General features: G+C 40.3%; 1 protein-coding gene across 1 annotated transcript in view; it reads left to right on the top strand.

Moving 5' to 3' along the window:
- GAS2L3 (growth arrest specific 2 like 3) overlaps positions 1-22,699 on the top strand; it is a 56,625-nt gene that overhangs the window by 1,071 nt on the left and 32,855 nt on the right. The window contains exons 2-3 of the mRNA XM_066356861.1: positions 6,390-6,549; positions 6,632-6,775. The gene's annotated coding sequence lies outside the window, so the exon portion shown is untranslated. The remainder of the gene's footprint in view (positions 1-6,389; positions 6,550-6,631; positions 6,776-22,699) is intronic.

Genomic DNA, 22,699 nt, shown 5'->3' with positions numbered 1-22,699 from the left:
GATTAAGCATGATCATGTTTCAAAAGCAAATTACTTGGTGACACATGCCAGTACTATTATTATTAATAAAACTGTCATAAGATATTTCTAGTGTGGTATTTTTAAATATCTCTTGAGCTTTGATGTAGTGTAGTGATGGTAGTGAACAAAATAGGAAAGGGTCCTTGTTCTCGTGGAATCTACAACCCAGTAAAGAAGACAGATACAAAATAAGTACATAAAAAATGAAATAAGTACAAATTGTGATAAGTGTTATGAAAGAAGGTCATCACTCTCTCTTTGATGTGCACTTTTATAGATCATCAGAATGATCTCTTTCTAAAATGCTCACCTGGTTATGTGTCAGTGTGGTTTTCTATTGGCTTCAGCAAATTAGCAGAGTGATTAGCTATTGAGACTCTTCACCATCTGGTCCTAGTCCAGCCTTGTCTCCTGCCCCTGCCTAAAGTTTAGGTCCAGATACGATGCCTTCCCAGAATGCTATATATTCTATTAAACTGAGTGAGAAAGGAAGAAAGGATAGAGAAGACAAAGGGGGTTTCCTCTTTCTCTCCCTTCCCTTTCTCTATCCTAGTGGGTTGTAACTGGGGGTTAATTTTTGACTCCCAGGGAACACTTGGCCATGTCTGGAGGCAGTTGAAATTGTCATAACTGGGGGGTAGGGATGCTACTGACATTTAGTCTAAAGGGGCCAGGGATGTGGCTAAATATCCAACCATAAACAGAATGTCCTCCCACTACAATCATCTAGCCCAAAATATCAGTAGAGCTGAGGTTGCTGTTCTATCCCATGCAAAGAAGATGTGACCTCTACCCTGTATTTTCTTCTGACTTGGTCTAGCTGTACCATCATTTCTCATGGTGATGGCTTATCAATATTATGGACAATAATTTTATGAATGAATCCAACTACTGGATATGAGCAAATAACTTCATTCTATTAAACAAGACACCTACAATTTATTCTTTTTTTTCTTATTGTGAAAAATAATACATTCACTAAACTGTCAAATATCACATGTCATATTTTGGTATTAGTTACTGTAGGGAGCATCGTATTTTGGGCACCAAAAATTTATTGCCTTTGCTTATGATAAGAGTACACTGATTTCTTCAGGGGAAACACCTCTTGTCTTTCTCCTAGTCCATGTGTTTTAGATGAAGTTGATTCAACCCCAGCTTCAGAATTGGAAATATGACTCAGGCATAACCAATGAGAGCATCACACATCTTAGATCATATTGAATGGGTGAGGATTGGGTGGTGACCCACTCAGATAAAATGAGATATTTTGGTTTGAGTGTATTTAGGAGGCAGACAGTGATGATCATTTGCTGTGTGTGTTGTCTTATTATTTCAAGTTATTTACTCTTTTTCTGCAATAGAATTATATGTCTGGGCCCTTGGTGGATTTGTAGTGCCTCTCATAAGTGTATGGAGAATATTTGTCCCAGCCCATTGATGTTGAGCTTGTCCACGGGACTTGCTTTGGCCCGTAGAATGTGGGTAGAAGTGACAGTGTCAGTTTTGAACGGAGGCTTTAAGGACATCACATGTCTCTGCTTGCTACTCTTGCACTTTACCATCTGCCACAAGAAGGAATGAGTCAGAAGGAACAGATCTAAACCCAACACAGCTTGAAGCCATGCCCTTCCCCTCCACTATGAGCTAAACTGCAGATCCACAAGCAAGAAAAACCAGTGTTTATTATTGTAAATCACTGAGATTTGAGTTGTTTATTATATAGCATTATCACAGCAAACACCTAAATGTATCCTATTTGGTTTCAGATCATTCCTCCTTTGCCTCTGCTCATATTGGCAATGGGGATAACCCCGCATTTTAGGAAAAAGTTCTCACACTCACTTATGTCAGCTAGCTGTGGCTAGGTTCAATCAATGGAAGGCATTGGTGGAAGATGGAAGGACAGAAAGGGAAAATCCGGGGATTTCCTCCTCACTCTCTCTGCCTCTCATGGCATTTCTGGTAATGACTGAATCTTCTTTTGGGCAAACCCTACTCCACTGCTGATGGCCCTGCCTTCTGGATTCCTCTTTTGAACTTCCAAGCCCTAGAAATGTAGTGGCTTCCTAGTGTTATTCCTCCCTGGGTTGCCTATCTGCTCCTGTTTATGGTCTCAGCTCTTCTGTTTCTTCTGAAACCAAGTTCCTGTGTTAAATTTCCTCTTTTTGAAGTGACTTTTCTGACTTGAGCTTGACTATACAGTTACTTTTTTTGGTTAGACTTGAACCTATGTGAATGTAGACCTTGAACTGCTGGAACCATCTTGTAACCACAGGAAATCTGGGTATAAAGCCAATATACATAAACAGCAGAGCCATTTGAGGCTGGATTCTGGTTACCTTATTTGAAATCTTAAGTTGAACTTTGCCTAAAGCTAGAGAGTTCTATCCAGGGATTTCAATTCCACGAGCCAATTATTCTCTTTTTTCCATAAGTGAGTTTGAGAACTTTTTCCTATCATATGAACTAAAAATTTTTTGTACCTCTAATAGGGACATTGTTATTGGATTAGGGCCCAACCTAGTACAATATGATCTCACCCAAACCTTAATTATATCTGCAAAGATCTTATTTCCCAATAAGATCAAAATCTGAGGTTCCAGGTAAACATGCATTTTGGAGGGGATACTATTTAACCCATCACATAATTAATGTTTTAGTATTAATAATAATGGTTTTCATAAAGTTTTATATCATTGAATTGCTTATATATTTGTTAACATAAGTTGATAACATTTCCTTAACACAGAGTTTAATATTGTTTTTAATGTAGTTGCCTCTCAGTAGTTAATCTGCTGAATGGGTAGTTTAATTCATTGTGAATGAATCAAGATCTCTATTCCTCCAACATTTCATCTAGTGCATCACCCAAGGTACAAGCCATAGATTGACACTCAATAATGTAAAAGTGTTAAAAACAATAGCAGCAACCACAAAATGCAGAATAGAACAACTAATAAACCAAAAATAAAAATTCTCCAACTATGGCATATTTGAAGCAATAGAGCATTCCTGTAGGGCTGAGAAAGAGCCAAATCATATTTCATCATCCAAGGGGTATATGAGAGAATCTCTGTATTCTGCAGAGATGTTGAGTCAGATGAATGACTAGTCTTAATAACTTAAATTTTAGATTTCCAAGCTCAATACTTATTAAGTGGGGCACATCTTCACAATTCTGGGAAAGACAGAACTAATAGACTTCGTCATCTGATGGAAGCAACTGATGGGGTGCACTCTGCGTGTAACAAACATATCAATTTCAAGTATAGCGAGACTCTCTAAACCATGGCTATTAACCTAACCACCAATTAGTAAACCTACACATGAAAGCAGATTGCAGCTCATTAGGTAGAACCCTCCATTACTAATTGCAGTGTTAAAACCAAGGTAGGTAAGACAGTAAGTGCACTTAGGGAGTGGGGTACAAACTGGGAATTAATGTACAGTGAGGTTGGGAAAGCAACAGGAAGAACTATTTTCTTCTTTATACAGAAGGGAAAAGCAACAAGAATCAAAGAATTTAGAAGGGAATGCCTCATCCAACCCCAACATTTAACCAGTGGAGAATGTGTGCTTAGAGAGGAAAACCGATTTGTATAGTCTAGCTGTGGATTCACTTAACAATATATTGTCTTATATCTGTGTAAGGGAGAGAGTTACCAAAATAAACTAAATAGACAATGAGAATAAAAAGTAAACAACTATAAAGTACCCTTCTGCCAAAAGTTTCAGTAAACATCTAGAAAAGTTGTGTGTGTGTGTGAGAGAGAGAGAGAGAGACAGACAGACAGAGAGACATTAAGAGAAAAAAACGTATATATACCTCACATAGCATAGTTTCAGTTTTTAATGAATGGTACTCGAATGCTTAGACACACTGTATGCATATAAGAAAAAAATAAAAGAACTGTTATATAATGACTCATCAAACAAGATCTATATAGCACAATTTACTTATTTTTAAGGTTCTGTAGAGAAGTGTACATATCTTGATATTAGGGCTCAACAAACCCAATTTAAAGCCACAATTCCACTTGTCATTTGGCTAAATGAAGTGGTATGACAATTGCTCTTTAGTTTTAAATAGAAACACTAAAACATAGGTTGATTTGAACAAAAGGTCTTGTGAAAATTAATCTGTTGTAGTCATAGGCAGCAAAGTGTTATCTCTTATATGTCAAGCTTTTAATAACCATCCTCACCCACCCGCCCCAAAAGATTAGCTCTGTGAGAGCAAGAGCCCTGTGCTTAGGGAAGAAGCTGGTGAAGAGCAAGTACTCAATAGCATTTGTTGGATTGATTTCTCAAATCTGTAGCTCATGTAAAAACCAGTTTAATCAGCTTCAGACCTAACTTTTCAACTGTCTTCTGAATACCTCTACCTACACGTTCCTCTCACACTTCAAGCTGAGCACACCCCAAACCCAAATACACACATTATTCTTCACTGAAAGCTGTTTTCCCTGTATCCCTTAGACAGGTATCACCTTCACATGATAACCAAGTCCAGATACTTCAGTCTCTTAGATATCTCCAGACACTTCCTCCTCACCATCCCTTCTGAGCTACTTAGGTAACTGTCACAATTTAATTTTTAGAATTGCTGCTAGTCTTACTTTCTTCAACTTTTTTTTTCTGGTGTGTGTGTGTGTGTGTGTGTGTGTGTGTGTGTGTGTGTGTGTGTCACAGAGACAGAGAGCGACAGAAAGAGCAGATAGGGACAGACAGACATGAAGGGAGAGATGAGAAGCATCAATTCGTGGCGGCTCTTTGTTGCAGCTCCTTAGTTGTTCATTGATTGCTTTCTCATATGTGCCTTGATGGAGGGTGGGGGGACACCTTGGGCTCAAGCCAGTGACCTTTGGGCTCACGTCTACGATCCCACGCTCAAGCCAGCGACCCCGCACTGAAGCCAGATAAGCCTGCGCTACTAGGGCTGTTGAACCTGGGTCCTCTGCATCCCAGTCAGACGCTCTATCCACTGCGCCACCGCCTGGTCAGGCAAAAGTTTTTGAAAATGATCCCCCCCCCAAAACAGTGGTTCTCAACCTTTTTTGGGCCACGGACTGGTTTAATGTCACAAAATATTTTTATGGACCGGGCTTTAGGATGGGACGAATAAATGTATCATGTGACGGAGACAAACTTCAAGAGTGAGTCTTAGACAGCAATAACATAGGGAATCTGGTCATTTTTAAAAAATAAAACATCGTTCAGACTTAAATATAAATAAAACATAAATAATGTAAGTTATTTAATCTTTCTCTGCGGACCGGTACCAAATGGCCCATGGACTGGTACCGGTCCGGGGCCTGGGGGTTGGGGACCACTGCCCTAAAACACAAATCTGTTCATGCCATTCTCTCCTTATAATTTCAAATGGCCTGTAGGCTTTCCTTGAAACTTGTTAGCTCCTACCAAGACTTTCATGGGTGCCTACTCCTCTTCTATCTCTTCATTCCCAGTCTTTAGTTCTTCAAAACTACTATTCCCAGAACATCTCAGGTGCTCTCACATTTCTGGAACCTGTTTTCCTCTCCGCCTGGAAAGCACTTCTTACTCCCAGTTGTCCTTCCTCTTGGCAGATTCCTATTTATCCTTCAAAATTCAACTTCTTTTTAACCACTGACCATCCATCCTCCTCTAAGACTATTAGGGGTTCCGTTTTTCATAAACCCCCACAGACTTCCATTAATTGAGCCTTTACCATGCTGCTGAGTCCTTGAAGGTAGGGAAAGAGAGAGAAACAGAGAGTCAGACCATCATGCCAGGTCAATCCTCACACTTTGCAGTGCCCACGGGGAAATGGAGTCCCACACAGGGGACATGATTTGACAAAATTAAACTAGCAAGAGGAGAAGGGCCTGGAACTCCAAGTTTTGGGCCATTTTTTTTTTTGTAATGAACACGCCACATTTACAGTTATTACAGACCAATCTATTGTTCTATTTAAGTCCAATGTCTGCTTTATGTCCACCGTCAGAGCTAGTAAGCATATCTTATTGTGTTGAGGTTAATTTTTCTCCCCTGGCTCTTGTGTTTTCTGAAGGAAGTGTCAACATCCCCTTTTTAACTTTGGTTGTGGCCTGAAGTTATAGGACTGCCTCCTTTCATCTGTCACCCCGACCCCTTTCGAGAAGAGGGGACTCTGAAAGTTTTCTACTTAGGATTTCCATTCCTGCTTGGTGACAGTTTGTCTCAGGAAACCAAGTCGCCTCCGGTACCGCCAGATGGCGAGTGGATTTAAGGTTGGGAGGGGCTCTTAACAGACCGGGACGGAACTCAGGACAACGCCCTTGAACTACACCTGGCGACATTCCAGGATGAGAGGTTGATTCAATTCTCCCGCCTATCGTTACTAGTAGGAGAGGCTGCTGCTGCCGCTGAGGGGCCAGACGGAAGGACTGGTTCAGCGGCCGAGCCGCTCTGTCTTCCAGAGAAGAGAGAGGCGAGGACGCGGAGTTGAGAACTGCGGGCGCTGGAAGGCGGGGCGCCAGGGGCGTGACGGACACCCGCGCGCAGGTCTCGTGTTCCCGGGGCGGCACCGGGGCGGAGCCTCCAGCCACGCCCTCTCTCTGCCCTCTGATTGGTCCCTTCGAAACAGGCGGCGGCGATCCGCGGCAAACCCTAAGGCGGAGGAGGCGGCGGCAGCGGCGGCGGCAGCTGGTCACGGTCGTGCTGGCACCGCACTGCTTGAGCCGAGATGTGTCGCCCCACCGGGTGAAGTGACCCTCCTGCGGCAGCGCTGGTGAGTATGTCCCCGTTTGCTCTCTCCTTTCCTCGCCAACGTCTACTCGTCTTCTCGGGGCCATCGCGCCCCAGTCTAAGGGCTCGAGGAAACCCCCAGCGCTCAGCCCGGTCCGAGTGGTGGGTAGGTTGGGACCCTAAGCTGCAGAAACTACAACGCTCTACGATTGGCCCACTGCGGGAGATGCGTGCTCTGATTGGTTCCTGGAGCCGTCAAACTGACGTTAGTCCCGCCTTTACTTGCCCACCGTGGTGCGATGCAGAGAGCGACAGGTGTGCTGGGTCGGCGTGCGGCAGGTGTGAGCGTGCTTGTCTGGGGAAGAGATATCGATCGAGCCGCCACCACTCTTGCTTTAGAATCCAAAAAGGGATCAGAGTCTGAAGCTAGCTTAGGGCCTCTGAGGGCACTCTCGTTCCCAAACGCCTAGGACATGTACGGTCACTTGGTTCCCCCACATCACCCTCGGGAAGAACTGATGAAGTCACAGACCTTGGAAGGAGACCCAGTCACTTCCTCTACCCTCTTCCCTATTTGTTCTCTCCAGTGCATGCAAGTGCCAGATCGCTCGGATGGACAAAACAAGGGCACATAGCTCCGCGCGGTGCTTTCCTACCCACACCCCTCCGTTTGCAGGGCTGCGTGGGTGGGGGGGTGCTTCTAGATTGCCCTGGAATGGAAGGAAAGCTTTGAGGGCATGCTTGCCTGGTTCCTAACTAATCTTTTCAAACCAAGAGATTAGATCATATGGATTTAGAGAGCTCCTGTTATGTATGGTGTAAAAGCTCATTAAATTGTTACTAAGTAAAGAGATGGTTTTTTGCAGGCCCAGTCTATGTCGGAGTTGGGGTTTTGCTCTGTTTGTGTGAAGTGGACTAGTAATACTGTCTCGAGATAAGCAGTTTGTGAACTGCTGACTGGTCGGCACTTACCTGATTCGGAATTGGAATTCTTGCCAGCTCAGATTCCCTCTGGGAGGAGATTGGAATGGATTTGAACGAAATAGTGGACACTCTGGTGATAATCTGTTGTAGAAATATGTTGGTTGTCTGATCAGTTTCAAAAACTCATTAAAAAGCAAAGTGCAATGACTATTGGGTGTCTGCTATTTTGAGATGACTGAATGAAAAGCACTATTTCTTTTTAGTGTAGCAGGGTTGCTAAAGCATGAGGGTTCTGAAATCAGGCTTTATTCTGTGAGTGAATGTAGGCAAGTTTTTTTTTTTAAGTCTTTCTAAACCAAAATTTCCTACTCTGTAAAAGGCTAATAATAGTTCCTACCTTACTGATGCAAAGGTTGTTGTGAGAATTAAATGAAATAACCCATATAACTAGTTTAGTATTGTGTCTGACACATAGCTATTACTGTTTCTATGCTCTTTAACTTGGATTAAATGTTTCAAGCTATCCCCAAAGGGCTGAGAGGAGCAGAGGTGAAGGCAGTGCCAAAGATAGTGATAGTATCGTTCACTGATTAACACATGCAAGGTGCTTAAAATAGTATTTGGCATGTAAACACTCTTATTTATCAAATATGTTGTCACCTAGACTGTCCCAGGTACTGTGTTCTATGTACTTTACTTATATTATTGTTGAACCTCTTAATCGTGCACTGTAGTTGGTATTATCTCCATGTTATAGATGAGGGAGGAGACTGAAGCTCAGAGAAAGGAAATAACTTAGTAAGGTCCATCAGAATTCAGTCCAAACTGTCTCGCTTCAATGTCCAGCTCCTTTTTTGTATCACACTGCCCTTGCATTTATAGTTCCAGCATTAAGCAACTACTCTGTACAGATTTGTTTGTAGGTGTCAGGTTTATTTCTGCTATATGAGTTTATTTTAATGCCTTGTTAATTCAAAAGTAATAGCGTGCTTGACCAGATGGTGGTGCAGTGGATAGAACATTGGACTGGGATGCGGAGGACCCAGGTTCAAAACTCCAAGGTTGCCAACTGGAGAGCTGGCTCATCTGGTTTGAGCAAGGCTCACCAGCTTGAGCCCAAGGTCACTGGCTTGAGCAAGGGGTCACTCAGTCTTCTGAAGCCCCCCCCCCCCCATCAAGGCACATATGAGAAGCAATCAATGAACAACTAAGGTGCTGCAACGAAGAATTGATGCTTCTCATCTCTCTCCCTTCCTGTCTGTCTTTCCCTATCTCTCTGTCTCTCTTGGTCTCTGTCATACAGAAACCCCCCCCAAACTAATAACATGACAGTAAATCAAAGTGTGTGATAAGAGAAGAATGTTAACAATATATACATGCTATTACTAAAAAAATAAATGAGTCCAATTATGTTTGGAGAATTGGTCAGTTCAGAAATGTTTTTTAATTTATAATTTTGCAAAAACATTTAGTTTTCACTTATTCACTATATTTTTTTTTACTAAATGTCACTTCTAGTATTTTTTTCTGTAAAATTTAATTTAAGTTTGGAGGTAGGAGAAAGAAATTCAGTTAATTCAGTAATTTTTTTTCAAGCCAACTGAGGAAAGTAAGGGATTAAGGTTACTATATATGAAGATATTTTACTTTTTTCCAGTAACATGTCTTTGTATGTATGTATGTGTGTATGTTTACTTCCTGTTGTTGCTTTCTGTACTTTGATATCCAATATACCTCTGTATACCTAATGAACCATATGATGTACATAGGAGTTGAGAAAATAGGAAACTTGAGTCTGACAGTTGTCTCACTTGAGTTTCCCTGTTTTTAACTGAAATTTAACTGCCATGAATAAATGCTTCAGAAGTGTTGTATACAAGATAAAGGCAATAGTTATCATTGTATTTCTTTACTGTTTCTCCTAAACACTCAAAAAGTTTTCTTATATTATTACATTGTTACAAGATAGGTTGTTTTAACAGAAAGTTACCATGTATTTCCTAAATGAATTACTAATTTCCAAAGAACTAGAATGTAATAAAATGTAGCAGATATGCTCAATGTAATTTAATCTTTGATGCTGAATCTATCATGGGAATTTACAGTATAATGACCATTAATTATATATGCTGGATATTTGCTGAAGGGCTAGCCTACTGATAGCAACTTCTGCTTACTATCACACAACATGAACTTTTCTGTAAATAACATTAGCTGTGGTGAAGGGCTCACTTTATACAGTTTTAAACATAATGACCTTTGTTTTCCGTTGAATGATTTGTTATATTTTTGATTACCAAAATAAAATTGGCTGTTGAAAAAACTGTTCAACTATGTTAAAAAGATTTTTTTTAAACACACACATGATTTAGCAAACATTGTGATCTCAGTAATTATATATACTTTTGGTTGCATAAGATATAATAGACATCTTTTCAAATTAGTAGATACGACTCTGGCATATATTCTTTCAAGTGACTAACTCCCCTGTATGTATGTCTGTAAAGCCAGGAGCTGCAGCCATCACCACAGCTGCCTGGCCCATGCAGGTTCGCATTGGATTCGGACAGTCGGTAAAGAAACAACAGAGCCAGCCTCAGCAATCTTAAAAAAGAAGAATAAAGTGGGAGGTATCACACTTCCTGATATCAAGTTATACTACAAGGCCATTGTACTCAAAACAGCCTGGTACTGGCATAAGAACAGGCATATAGATCAATGGAACAGAACAGAGAACCCAGAAATAAACCCACAGTTCTATGGACAACTGATATTTGACAAAGGAGGCAAGGAAATACAATGGAGTAAAGACAGTCTCTTTAACAAATGGTGTTGGGAAAATTGGACAGCTACCTGCAAAAAAATGAAACTAGATCACCAGCTTACACCACTCACAAAAATAAACTCAAAATGGATAAAATACTTAAATGTAGGCTGTGAAACCATAAGCATCTTAGAAGAAAACATAGGCAGTAAGCTCTCCGACATCTCTCGGAGCAATATATTTGCTGATTTGTCTCCATGGGGAAGTGAAATAAAGGACAGGATAAACAAATGGGACTATATCAAACTAAAAAGCTTTTGCACAGCTAAAGACAACAAGAACAGAATAAAAAGACAAACTACACAATGGGAGAACATATTTGACAATACGTCTGATAAGGGGTTAATAACCAAAATTTATAAAGAACTTGTAAATCTCAACACCAGGAAGACAAACAGTCCAATCCAAAAATGGGCAAAAGAGATGAATAGACACTTCTCCAAAGAGGACATACAGATGGCCAACAGGCATATGAAAAAATGTTCAACATCACTAATCATTAGAGAAATGCAAATTAAAACCACAATAAGATATCACCTCACACCAGTCAGACTGGTGCTCATCAACAAAACAACACAGAATAAGTGCTGGCGAGGATGTGGAGAAAAGGGAACCCTCCTGCACTGCTGGTGGGAATGCAGACTGGTGCAGCCTCTGTGGAAAACAGTATGGAGATTCTCAAAAAACTGAAAATCAAACTGCCTTTTGACCCAGCTATCCCACTTTTAGGAATATACCCCAAGGACACCATAGAACGGCTCGAAAAGGAGAAATGCACCCCCATGTTTGTGGCAGCATTGTTCACAATAGCGAAGATCTGGAAACAACCCAAGTGTCTGTCAGAGGACGAGTGGATTAAAAAGCTTTGGTACAAATATACTATGGAGTACTACTCAGCCATAAGAAATGATGACATCGGATCATTTTTTTTTTATTTTTTTTTATAATAAATTTTTATTAATGGTAATGGGATGACATTAATAAATCAGGGTACATATATTCAAAGAAAACATGTCTAGGTTATTTTGTCATTGAATTATGTTGCAAACCCCTCGCCCAAAGTCAGACTGTCCTCCGCCACCCTCTATCTAGTTCTCTGTGCCCCTCCCCCTCCCCCTAACTCTCTTCCTCCCTCCCTCCCATGTCCTCCCTCCCCCCACCCTTGGTAACCACCACACTCTTGTCCATGTCTCTTAGTCTCATTTTTATGTTCCACCAATGTATGGAACCATGTAGTTCTTGTTTTTTTCTGATTTACTTATTTCACTCCTTATAATGTTATCAAGATCCCACCATTTTGCTGTAAATGATCTGATGTCATCATTTCTTATGGCTGAGTAGTATTCCATAGTGTATATGTGCCACATCTTCTTTATCCAGTCTTCTATTGAAGGGCTTTTTGGTTGTTTCCATGTCTTGGCCACTGTGAACAGTGCTGCAATGAACATGGGGCTACATGTGTCTTCACGTATCAATGTTTCTGAGGTTTTGGGGTATATACCCAGTAGAGGGATTGCTGGGTCATAAGGTAGTTCTATTTGCAGTTTTTTGAGGAACCACCATACTTTCCTCCATAATGGTTGTACTACTTTACATTCCCACCAACAGTGAATGAGGGTTCCTTTTTCTCCACAGCCTCTCCAACATTTGCTATTACCCGTCTTGTTGATAATAGCTAATCTAACAGGAGTGAGGTGGTATCTCATTGTAGTTTTGATTTGCATTTCTCTAATAACTAATGAAGCTGAGCATCTTTTCATATATCTGTTGGCCATTTGTATCTCTTCCTGGGAGAAGTGTCTGTTCATGTCCTCTTCCCATTTTTTTATTGGATTGTTTGTTTGTTTGTTGTTGAGTTTTATGAGTTCTTTGTAAATTTTGGATATTAAGCCCTTATCTGAGCTGTTGTTTGAAAATATCATTTCCCATTTAGTTGGCTGTCTGTTTATTTTGATATCAGTTTCTCTTGCTGAGCAGAAACTTTTTATTCTGATGTAGTCCCATTCATTTATCTTTGCCTTCACTTCTCTTGCCATTGGAGTCAAGTTCATAAAATGTTCTTTAAAACCCAGGTCCATGATTTTAGTACCTATGTCTTCTTCTATGTACTTTATTGTTTCAGGTCTTATATTTAGGTCTTTGATCCATTTTGAATTAATTTTAGTACACGGGGACAGGCTGTAGTCGAGTTTCATTCTTTTGCATGTGGCTTTCCAGTTTTCCCAACACCATTTGTTGAAGAGGCTTTCTTTTCTCCATTGTGTGTTGTTGGCCCCTTTATCAAAGATTATTTGACCATATATATGTGGTTTTATTTCTGGGCTTTCTATTCTGTTCCATTGGTCTGAGTGTCTATTTTTCTGCCAATACCATGCTGTTTTGATTATCGTGGCCCTATAATATAGTTTAAAGTCAGGTATTGTAATGCCCCCAGCTTCATTCTTTTTCCTTAGGATTGTTTTGGCTATTCGGGGTTTTTTATAGTTCCATATAAATCTGATGATTTTTTGTTCCATTTCTTTAAAAAATCTCATAGGGATTTTGATGGGAATTGCATTAAATTTGTATATTGCTTTGGGTAATATGGCCATTTTGATTATATTTATTCTTCCTATCCAAGAACAAGGAATATTTTTCCATCTCATTGTATCTTTTTCGATTTCTCTTAACAATGCTTTGTAATTTTCATTATATAGGTCCTTTACGTTCTTTGTTATGTTTATTCCTAGGTATTTTATTTTTTTTGTTGCAATCGTGAAGGGGATTATTTTTTTGAGTTCGTTTTCTAATATTTCATTGTTGGCATATAGAAAGGCTATGGACTTTTGTATGTTAATTTTGTATCCTGCGACCTTACTGTATTGGTTTATTGTTTCTAATAATCTTTTTGTGGAGTCCTTCGGGTTTTCGATGTATAGGATCATATCATCAGCAAAAAGTGATACCTTTACTTCTTCTTTTCCGATATGGATGCCTTTTATTTCTTTGTCTTGTCTGATTGCTCTGGCCAGAACTTCTAGCACCACGTTAAATAAGAGTGGAGAGAGTGGACAACCCTGTCTTGTTCCTGATTTAAGGTAGAAAGTCCTCAGTTTTATGCCGTTTAATAGGATGTTGGCTGATGGTTTATCATATATGGCCTTTATCATGTTGAGATATTTTCCTTCTATACCCATTTTGTTGAGAGTCTTAAACATAAAATTGTGTTGTATTTTATCAAAAGCCTTTTCTGCATCTATTGATAAGATCATGTGGTTTTTGTTCTTTGTTTTGTTGATATGGTGTATTACGTTAACCGTTTTGCGTATGTTGAACCATCCTTGAGATTCTGGGATGAATCCCACTTGATCATGATGTATTATTTTTTTAATATGTTGTTGTATTTGGTTTGCCAGTATTTTGTTTAGTATTTTAGGATCTGTATTCATTAGAGATATTGGTCTGTAGTTTTCTTTCTTTGTGCCATCCTTGCCAGGTTTTGGTATGAGGGTTATGTTGGCCTCATAAAATGTGTTTGGAAGTATTGCTTCTTCTTCAATTTTTTGGAAGACTTTGAGTATAATAGGAACCAAGTCTTCTTTGAATGTTTGATAGAATTCACTAGTATAACCGTCTGGGCCTGGACTTTTATTTTTGGGGAGGTTTTTAATAGTTTTTTCTATTTCCTCCCTGCTGATTGGTCTGTTTAGGCTTTCTGCTTCTTCATGACTCAGTCTAGGAAGGTTGTATTGTTCTAGGAATTTATCCATTTCTTCTAGATTGTTGTATTTGGTGGCATATAATTTTTCATAGTATTCTACAATAATTCTTTGTATATCTATGATGTCTGTGGTGATCTCTCCTCTTTCATTTTGGATTTTGTTTATTTGAGTCCTGTGCCTTTTTTCCTTGGTGAGTCTTGCCAAGGGTTTGTCAATTTTGTTGATCTTTTCAAAGAACCAGCTCCTTGTTTTATTGATTTTTTCTATAGTTTTTCTGTTCTCTATTTCATTTATTTCTGCTCTGATTTTTATTATCTCCTTTCTTCGGCTGGTTTTGGGTTGTCTTTGTTCTTCTTTTTCTAGTTCCTTAAGGTGTGAAGTTAAGTGGTTTACTTCGGCTCTCTCTTGTTTGTTCATATAGGCCTGAAGTGATATGAACTTTCCTCTTATTACTGCTTTTGCTGCATCCCAGAGATTCTGATATGTCGTATTTTCATTTTCATTTGTCTGTATATATCTTTTGATCTCTGCGCTTATTTCTTCTTTGACCCATTCATTTTTTAGAAGTATGTTGTTTAGTTTCCACATTTTTGTGGGTTTTTCCCCCTCTTTTTTGCAGTTGAATTCTAGTTTCAAGGCTTTATGATCAGAAAATATGCTTGGTACAATTTCAATTTTTCTAAATTTGCTGATATTGTCTTTGTGGCCCAACATATGGTCAATTCTTGAGAATGTTCCATGTACACTAGAGAAAAATGTATACTCTGTCGCTTTGGGATGAAGTGTCCTGTAGATGTCTATCATTTCCAGGTGTTCTAGTATTTCGTTTAAGGCCACTATGTCTTTGTTGATTCTCTGTTTGGATGACCGATCTAGAGCCGTCAGCGGTGTATTGAGGTCTCCAAGTATGATTGTATTTTTGTTAGTTTTTGTTTTAAGGTCAATAAGTAGCTGTCTTATATATTTTGGTGCTCCTTGGTTTGGTGCATATATATTAAGGATTGTTATGTCTTCTTGATTCAACTTCCCCTTAATCATTATGAAATGACCATTTTTGTCTCTGAGTACTTTTTCTGTCTTGTAGTCAGCATTATTAGATATGAGTATTGCTACACCTGCTTTTTTTTGGGTGTTGTTTGCTTGGAGTATTGTTTTCCAGCCTTTCACTTTGAATTTGTTTTTATCCTTGTTGCTTAGATGTGTTTCTTGTAGGCAGCATATAGTTGGATTTTCTTTTTTAATCCATTCTGCTACTCTGTGTCTTTTTATTGGTAAGTTTAATCCATTTACATTTAGTGTAATTATTGACACTTGTGGGTTCCCTACTGCCATTTTATAAATTGTTTTGTTAGTTTTGTATCTAGTTTGATTCTTCTCTTTTGTTTTTCTATCATTTGTTTTTGTTTGTTTGTGTTCCATACTTCTTTCCTCTGTTGCTACCTTTTTTAAGTCAAGTGTTTTTGTGGTGGTTTTTTCAAGGGTGGTTACCATTAAGTAATGAAAAGGGTACCTACCATATTCATTGTAGTACCCTATCTTATAAGTATTTCTGCACTTCATCGTCCTTTGCTACTGTTAATCTCCATCCTCTCCCCCCTTTTTTTCCTTTGTTGTCACAGTTTAAGTTTGGTTTTATTGTGTTCTTGGTGGAGCTGTTACTTGTGGTGTTGTTTTCTTTTGTTCTTTGAATCTGGTTGGAAAACCCCCTTTAGTATTTCCTGGAGTGGGGGCTTTCTGTTGATAAATTCTCTCATTTTTTCTGTATTTGTGAATGTTTTTATATCTCCTTCATACTTGAAGGATAGCTTTGATGGGTATAGTATTCTTGGCTGAAAGTTCCTCTCTTTCAGGGCTTTAAATATTGGGGTCCACTCTCTTCTAGCTTGTAGAGTTTCTGCTGAGAAATCTGATGATAATCTAATAGGCCTTCCTTTATATGTTGTACTCTTCTTTTCCCTGGCTGCCTTGAGAATTTTTTCTTTGTCATTGGTTTGTGTCATCTTTATTATGATGTGCCTTGGAGTGGGTTTGTTGGGGTTAAGAAAACTCGGTGTTCTGTTTGCTTCTTGAATTTGACGCTTTAGTTCTTTCCACAGGCTTGGGAAATTCTCGTCTATTATTTGTTTGAGTATATTCTCCATTCCATTTTCTTTTTCTTCTCCCTCTGATATACCTATTATTCTTATGTTATTCTTTCTGATGGAGTCAGACAATTCCTGTAGGGCTTTCTCGTTTTTTTATTATTTTTGAGTCTCTTTCTTCTTCTCTCTGTTGTGCCTCAAGTTGTTTGTCTTCTATTTCACTAATCCTATCTTCAATCTGGGCTGTTCTGTTAGCTAAGCTTGTTACCTCGTTTTTCAGCTCGTGAATTGAGTTTTTCATTTCTGTTTGATTTGTTTTTATAGTTTCAATTTCCTTGGTAATATATTCTTTGTGTTCATTGAGTTGTTTTCTGATCTCCCTATATTGCCTTTCTGTGTTTTCTTGTATATCTCTGAGTATTTTTTAGATTTCTATTTTAAATTCTCTGTCATTTAGCTCCAAGGCTTCCAATATGTTAAATCTTTTCTCCATATATTTTTCCACATCTATTTGTGTTACCTCTCTTTCTTTTGTATCCATAATATTCAATTTCCTCTTTCTTATCGGCATCTGAGGGTGGTCTTGTTGATAGCACTAATTAGAATTAATAAAGAGTAAAAAGTAAAAAAAAAAAAAAAAAAAAAAAGGTAAAACACCCCACAAAAAAAAACAGTAATAATTTATTATTTCCCCCTTTTTTTCTTTCTTCTCTTTCCCTCCTCTCCCCTCCTCAGGGTAATATCGTGCCTATAATGGAGGGCCTGATTTGGGGTGAAGAGTTCAAGGGGCAAAAAAAGGGAGTAGGGACCTACTAAATGCAAAAAAAAAAAAAGGAAGAAAATCTTAGACAAGCATAAGATGATTTGCTTGTAAGTGGACATCGGATCATTTACAATAACATGGATGGAACTTGATAACATTATACGGAGTGAAATAAGTAAATCAGAAAAAAAAACTAAGAACTATATGAATCCATACATAGAAGGGACATAAAAATGAGACTCAGAGACATGAACAAGAATGTGATGGCAACAGGGGTGGGGGGGAGGAGAGGGAGGATGGGGTGAAGAAGGAGAGAGGGGTTGGGGGAGGGTAGGGGCACAAAGAAAACCAGATAGAAGGTGACAGAAGACAATTTAACTTTGGGGGAGGGGTATACAACACAATCAAATGTCAAAATAATCTAGAGATATTTTCTCTTAACATATGTACCCTGATTTATCAATGTCACTGCATTAAATTTAATAATAAAAAAAAAGCAATGGTACATATATATATAATGGAATACTACATGGCCTTGAGGAAGAAGGAAATCTTACTTTTCACAACAACATGGATGGACCTGGAAACTATCATGCTAAGTGAAATAAGCCAGGCAGAGAGAAAAAAATATCATATGACCTCTCTCATTTGAGGAATCCAATGAACAATGTGAACTGAGCAACGGAACAGAGGCAGAGGCTGGATCAAAGGGACCAGAGGGAAAGTAGAAGAGAAAATGGGGTCAGAGAAGGGAAAGAGATTAACAAAATTATTTATACATAATACAGCATTATAGAGAACAGGTCAGCAAATCCTAGAGGGAAGGGGGGAAGGAATTGGGGGAAGGGAATGGGGGGGCCGAGGGGAATAAGGGGGGTGGGAGAGATATATTTGATGTGACACTTTAGTCTATGTAAAGAGAAATTAAAACCATAAATAAAATTTTTTAAAAAAAAAAAAAAAAAGAAAGAAACAACAGAGCCAAAAACTGGTGGGCCACCATCTTTAATCCTAGCTTGCACCCGGTGGGCAAGTAAAAACACACATTGGGCTCCAAAAGCCACTCATTCAGTGCTCACAAAGCTACTGACTTATCCGAGTTTCCTAGAATCAAAGGTTTCTAGCTCACCAGTCTCATTCTCCTTTGTTCCCCATCTCCTTCTCTCTGCACAAACTCTGCACAAACTGGCTTCTCCTTTAGCACTCCGCCATCTTGACTGCCTCTCTCCTGGCCTCTTCCATGTGGCCTTTCTCTGCTCTCCTCTCTGCTCTCTCCTCTAATGTTAATCTTAGGAACCGAGAGAGCAAGCTCCCTGTCTGCTCCACTTTATAGTGTAGATTCATAACCTTTAATCCAATATACAAAATAGGGAAGTCTCTAATACAAAGTCACTTTTCTGAGGCATGATGGGATTGCACCACCCCACATCATAAAGGGTGGGGAAAGCTTAGTCCTAAAACCAAGCCCCAGGCTACAAGGATCCTGCCTGCCCACAGCCTGCCCCCAACACACATTAATATCACCTGGGTGATGGGCTTCCATGTGGGCAGCACCATCTTTAACAAAGTGAGCATAATATATTTTATCTGCCCAATGATGTTCCGTAAGTTATTTGAGCAATTTCCTGCTAATGCACACTTAATGTTTTTACATTATATTAGTGTCTCTAATGTATGTTTTCCATAGACTCTTTTTTTTTTTAAGAGAGAGGTGTGTGTGTGTGGGGAGACAGAGATAGGAAATTGATCTGTTCTGTATGTGGCCTGATCAGGAATTGAACCAACAACCTCTGAGCTTTGGGTTGATGCTATACCTAACAAAGTTATCCAGTCAGGGCTTAACATAGAGCCTTTTGGTCTGTCATATATAAAGTCATACTGATTTTAAGTTCTTTTTTCTTCTTCTTTTTTATACAGAGAGAGGGATAGATAGGGATAGACAGAAACAGAGAGAGATGAGAAGCATCAATCATCAGTTTTTCGTTGCGACACCTTAGTTGTTCATTTACTGCTTTCTCATATGTGCCTTGATCGTGGGCCTTCAGCAGACCAAGTAGCCCCTTGCTCAAGCCAGCGACCTTGGGTCCAAGCTGGTGAGCTTTGCTCAAACCAGATGAGCCCGCGCTCAAGCTGGCAACCTCAGGGTCTCTAACCAGGGTCCTCCACATCCCAGTCCAACTCTCTATCCACTCTGCAACTGCCTTGTCAGGCGGAAACTGCCTTTCTCAAAAATGGATACATCACAAATTTATTTCATTATTGTTTCATACTCCTTTTAGTAGAAATGCAACATTTAATTATATTTAGGAGTAATTCCAGCACTAATTTTAGCACTGATTTCTACATAGACGTAGAAGAAATGAAGTCTGTTATTGCCCTCTTCCCCAGGACCTTATTTTTAAAAGTATAGAGTATAGTAAAATTGAAGCATATGGTGCTGTATGACCTAAATGGAGGAGGGGGTTCAAGGATGCTTTTTGAACTTTAATTGACTCTGAAAGATAGGTAGGAGTGAGTCTAGAAGAAGAGGAAGGAGAGTGTGTTCCATGTAGGTGGATCAGCTTGTACAAAGATCCAGAAATGGGAGAGCATGGTGCTCGAAGGGTCTAAAAGAAATTCAGTATAGCTGGAAGGTAAGAATCAAGAGATGAGGCTAGGAGGGATTTCTGGAAGGCTTTCTTTATCTTTGTTGAGGAGTTGGGCCTTTCTCCTAAAGCAGTTTGAAGCAGGAGGTTATTAACTGGTCCTCAGATGAAAGTTTGTGAAGATCCCTCTGGCTGTAGTACATGAAGAAAGGTTGTCTGGTTGGAGGCTGTTTCAGTAAACTTGGAGAAGAATGATGGTAGCTTGAACTAGAGGAGTGGCTGCAGGTATTGGAGAGAAAATTTAGAGGTAGAAACAAGACATGGCCATTGATTGTTTTGAATGAGATGCAGTAGGGACCTGCGGAGGAGGAGGTAGAGGTGTGTGCGAGGAAGGAATCAAGGGTGACCTCGAAACTTGGTGAATCTTGGTGTCATTTCCTGAGATACTAAATACGGAAACTTTTGTAAATATTTAAATGAGTGAATGAATGTATAAATGATCTTAAGTGAACAAAGACAGGGCTTTTGATGGTGATGATGGTCGTGATAATAGCAAACACATAAACTTACTTACAATGGGTTTTGCCTATAAATTTTGCATCTTTAAAATTTTTTTTAAAATTTTTTATTTTTAATTTATTGTGTTGACATGGTTTTAAGTGTCCCACTCAATATAATACCCTCTACTGCATCTTTTTGTTGTTTAAGTATAAAATTGGTGCCCTTTTCCTGATTGTTTCAATATGTTGGGCTCACTGATACATATTGCTTTCTCTAGGTTAAGTTGTGTCTTGACCTCTGGGCAAATCTTACTTTATTTTATTTATTTTTAATTTTTTTATTTTTTTCTTTACAGGGACAGAGAGAGAGAGAGAGTCAGAGAGAGGGATAAATAGGGACAGACAGACAGGAACATAGAGAGATGAAAAGCATCAATCATCAGTTTTTTGTTGCAGTACCTTAGTTGTTCATTGATTGCTTTCTCATATGTGCCTTGACCAGGGGCCTTCAGCAGACCGAGTAACCCCTTGATTGAGCCAGCGACCTTGGGTCTAAGCTGGTGAGCATTTTTTATTTTGCTCAAGCCAGATGAGTCAGCGCTCAAGCTGGCGACCTCGGGGTCTCGAACCTGGGTCCTCAGCATCCCAGTCCAACGCTCTATCCACTGCGCCACCGCCTGGTCAGGCAAATCTTACTTTTTTACTTCATGAGTATATATATTAATTTCCTTTTACGACTAGCACATCTAACCACAAACATAACAGTTTAAAACAACACAAATTTCTAGCCCTGGCCGGTTGGCTCAGCGGTAGAGCATCGGCCTGGCGTGTGGGGGACCCGGGTTCGATTCCCGGCCAGGGCACATAGGAGAAGCGCCCATTTGCTTCTCCACCCCCCCCCCCCCCTCCTTCCTCTCTGTCTCTCTCTTCCCCTCTCACAGCCAAGGCTCCATTGGAGCAAAGATGGCCCGGGCGCTGGGGATGGCTCCTTGGCCTCTGCCCCAGGCGCTAGAGTGGCTCTGGTCGCTGCAGAGCGACGCCCCGGAGGGACAGAGCATCGCCCCCTGGTGGGCAGAGCGTAGCCCCTGGTGGGCGTTCCCGGTGGATCCTGGTCGGGCGCATGCGGAAGTCTGTCTGACTGTCTCTCCCCGTTTCCAGCTTCAGAAAAATACAAAAAAAAACAAACCCCCCCCCCCCCCCAAATTTCTTATCTTACATTTGGGAAAACAAAAATGGGAAATGAGCTAACAAAGAGATGCTGGTCAGGCTGTGTCGCTTGTGGAGGCTCCGGCAGCGAGTCTGTTTCTTTCTCTTCTCCAGTTTCTAGAGGGCAGCTGCGTTCCCGGGCCTCCTCCCTCTTCAGACGCTGCCGTGTAACCACTCAGACCTGCCCTGCCTCTGCCTCCCGCTTCCTGCTTCTGTTCTCACATCGCTTTCCCTGACTGGGACCTTCCTGTGTCCCTCCTACACCCACTCCTGTGCTTCCATTGGGCCCACCAGGATCAGCTCGCATTCTAAGGTCCTTGACTCAATCTGCAAGGCCCGTTTGTGCATGTAGGTAGTATATTCACAGGTTCTGGGGATTAGGACATAGACATCTTTAGGGACCCTTATTCTGTCTGCCATAAATGTTGTTAAAATGTAATGAAAATGGCCCATTCACTGGGGCAGTCATGTGAATTCCCGAGTAGCGCATGGTCCCCAGAATCCTTGCCTCCGGGCACAGCTACTCTGTCCTGTTCACTTGGACCTTCACTTGGACCCACTCGCTACACACCAGCCTTAGTAATCTTTTTCTCAGGGATTCCCCTGGTATGTCAGGCAGCTCACTTACACTGCTGGTATTTTGACCTGTAAGCACACTACGTACTTCCCCTTGGACATACTGGGTGAGAGGCAAAAGAATTCATCAATTCAGTTACATAATAAATAATAATAATAATAATAATACTAAAAAAGGTCTCCCTTCAGACCCTTGTCTACCATATGGCTGTTCCAGGCTTTGCTGTCACCTTTCTTTATAGCAGAACCACTGTGGAAAAGAAAGACAACCCAGTTTTCCTAGAGATTTTCACATTTCTCCTACCAAAAGTGTTTCCTAAACTTTAGGCTTGAATACTTCTATCAACGCTATTTCCAGCAGTAATCCAAAAATTATAGTAAATTTGGCCAAGCAATATGCAGAACTAGCTCAAAATAGTATAAAATATAAAACATTGTAAAGATAAGTTATTGGGAGGAATGCTGTGTGTCTTCAAAAGCTAAAGATCTAATTAATTCAGGCCGATCCGGAAGGGAAGAAGTACATTAAAAATATTATAATCCGGCCCTGGCTGTTTGGCTCAGTGGTAGAGCGTCGGCCTGGCGTGCAGGAGTCCCGGGTTCGATTCCTGGCCAGGGCACACAGGAGAAGCACCTATCTGCTTCTCCACCCCTCCCCCTCTCCTTCCTCTCTGTCTCTCTCTTCCCCTCCCACAGCCAGGGCTCCATTGGAGCAAATTTGGCCTGGGCGCTGGGGATGGCTCTATGGCCTCTGCCTCAGGCGCTAGAATGGCTCTGGTTGCAACAGAGCAACGCCCCAGATGGGCA

This window comes from Saccopteryx leptura, chromosome 1, assembly GCF_036850995.1.
Source record: "Saccopteryx leptura isolate mSacLep1 chromosome 1, mSacLep1_pri_phased_curated, whole genome shotgun sequence".
Classification (NCBI taxonomy): domain Eukaryota; kingdom Metazoa; phylum Chordata; class Mammalia; order Chiroptera; family Emballonuridae; genus Saccopteryx; species Saccopteryx leptura.
The sequence above is the reverse complement of the archived record's forward strand: the minus strand, read 5'-3'. Positions and strand labels throughout refer to the sequence as shown.